This window comes from Silene latifolia, chromosome Y, assembly GCF_048544455.1.
Source record: "Silene latifolia isolate original U9 population chromosome Y, ASM4854445v1, whole genome shotgun sequence".
Lineage (NCBI taxonomy): Eukaryota > Viridiplantae > Streptophyta > Magnoliopsida > Caryophyllales > Caryophyllaceae > Silene > Silene latifolia.
This window is the reverse complement of record NC_133538.1, coordinates 214,663,841-214,666,279: the sequence shown is the minus strand read 5'-3', so window position 1 is coordinate 214,666,279 and position 2,439 is coordinate 214,663,841. Positions and strand designations below refer to the sequence as shown.

General features: G+C 37.4%; 1 non-coding gene across 1 annotated transcript; it reads right to left on the bottom strand.

Moving 5' to 3' along the window:
- Positions 1–1,627: 1,627 nt before the first annotated feature.
- On the bottom strand, positions 1,628–1,734 carry LOC141635826 (small nucleolar RNA R71). The gene has a single exon (XR_012540484.1). It is a non-coding gene; the product is annotated as a small nucleolar RNA R71 (small nucleolar RNA).
- Positions 1,735–2,439: the final 705 nt, after the last annotated feature.

Below are 2,439 nucleotides of genomic sequence, written 5' to 3'. Positions count from 1 at the left end.
TTGGAGGATTGACAACCTTCCATCAATCATCAAGTACTTCTATTATTCTTTGCTTTATTTGGAATCATCTTTAGGTATAATTCTCTCTTAATCCTTTTTAATTATGGTTAATCATCTTCATTTGTTCATCATGTTTTGTCTTGCTAGTATGATTGACAACCTTGTTAGCATGTTAAACTTGATAATGAGTGAGTAGTCACCTTAACTAGGGTTAATGGGGAATTAGGGGAAACCAACATGGGGATTGATTCATGCTTAATCTAATATGTTTTCATAATTAATTTGCTTGCTTGTTGTGATTTCAACTTATGCACATGTTATGTTTGATAAAATGTGAGCCTATGAATCCTTGCATTTTTTACCCATCACTTATCTTTTCAATGAGACTTGTAAGACATAAACCAACTCGAGTCTCATTAGACCATGCATATAGTTGGATAGGGAGGATTAAGTCGACTTGTAGGTGTTGTACAATCTAATCGATTCGGTTCCGGGACCCAAACCTTCCTAGGGATTGTAAGATATACACTAACTCGATCCCATCACAACAATAATTGCTTGCATCTAGTAGAAAACATGTTTGTATGATCAAATCCCATGAATCCCCTATGAACCCATGACACCCTAGTGCTTTTAATCAATTGTTTACATCTCATTTTAATCATCTTGCTTGCTTTCATTATTTTGTTTGCATTGTTATTTAGTTTAGTTGATCTCCTACCTCAACCCAAATTGTGACACCTTAGACACGACCATTTGCAATCGAAAATCCTACATAAATACCCGTCCCTTGGGATCCGACCTTTACTTACCTCTTTACTAAAAGTAGAGTAGTTTGTGAAGTTATAAAAATTGTTTTGGTTTAGGTAACTCTTAACGACAAGTAACTGAAAACGATAAGTCCGACCAAAAATGGCGCCGTTGTCGGGGACGGTGTTAACTTGATTTGATTTTCTTTGATTGCTTTTTAGTTGTGTCTTTCTTTACCTTGGGGAAGTCAAACTCCTCAAGGTTTGTTCGATTGTTTTCAAGTTGTTTGATATTTTGCATGTCTAGGAGATCACAAGGTAACTTGTTACCCATTGATCGTAAAATTGAAAGAACTTTGACCAACAATAGAAGACTTGCTAGAAATACTTTAAGAGATATTGGTGAGATTGTGAACATTCAACCAAATAACATTGAGTTCATCAACCCTTTTGCAAGAGAAGGAGAGGATAACCCAACACAAAATCAACCACAAAATCAACCCACAATGCCTAAATTTTCATCACATTCCATACCAACTAAGGAGAACCTACCAAATGGTACTCCCACACCACAACATTTGACCGGTAATTTCATTGCAAAATCCGCATTTATCCAATTAGTCGAAAGAATCCAATTTTGGGGGATGCCTAGTGAAGACCCTCATTCTCATATGGAGACTTTTTGTGACTATTGTGATGCGATTTCTCAAACCAGAGTTACTCAAGACCAAATTCGATGGGTCTTATTTCCTTTTTCTTTGATTGGTACCACAAAATAATGGTTAAAGAGCCTTGATAAGGCTACTCTTGGTATCGACTCTTGGAAGAAATTGGCACTTGCTTTCTACAAAAAATTCTATCCTCCGGAAAAGACTAGCATGCTAAGAGCCCAAATCACTGGGTTCAAACAAAGGGATGAGGAATATTTGTATGAAGATTGGGAAAGATTGAAAGGAACTTGCCGCTGATGTGCTCATCACGGACTTAGTCAGTGGTTCTTGGTACAACAATTTTGGAATGGTCTTTATGAAGACTCCCGAAACATTCTCAGCATGGGATCAAATGGTATGTTTACCAAAGTTGATGATAATCAAACATGGAACAACATTGAGGAAATGGCGGTCCATAACTCACAATATAGTAGACCTCATAAGGCTACTAGAGGAGGAAAGCATGAAGTGGACTCTATTACTCAATTGGGTGCTCAACTTAGTGCTCATATTGATACCATTAATTTGACGTTTGAGAAGGCTATGGCTAAGCTTGAAAAAGCCTCCAAATCACCTAAGCAACATGTTAATTCCATGGTGGCATCTTCATCAATTCCAAGTGGAGTATGTGAGAGTTGTGGAACTTTGGGACATGACCAAAGTGAATGTAGGGGAACAAGTGAATGCTTTTCAAGCACAAGAGTGGTACCCCTTATTCCAACTATTACAATGAAAACACCAAATTCCATCCCAACCTCTCATACAAAAGCCAAAATGTTCAAAATCCTCAAACAACATACACCCCACCTCCAGTGAGAAACCAAGCTCAAAGACCCTTTTACAATCAAAACCAAAGTTATCAAAACCAAACTCCATACAATCAAACAAATGACCTAGGTTTTGATGTTCAAAAAGCGGTCCTCCAAATGCAAAAGAACCAACACGAATTTTTCACTCAAATGCAAAAGGATAGCCAAGCA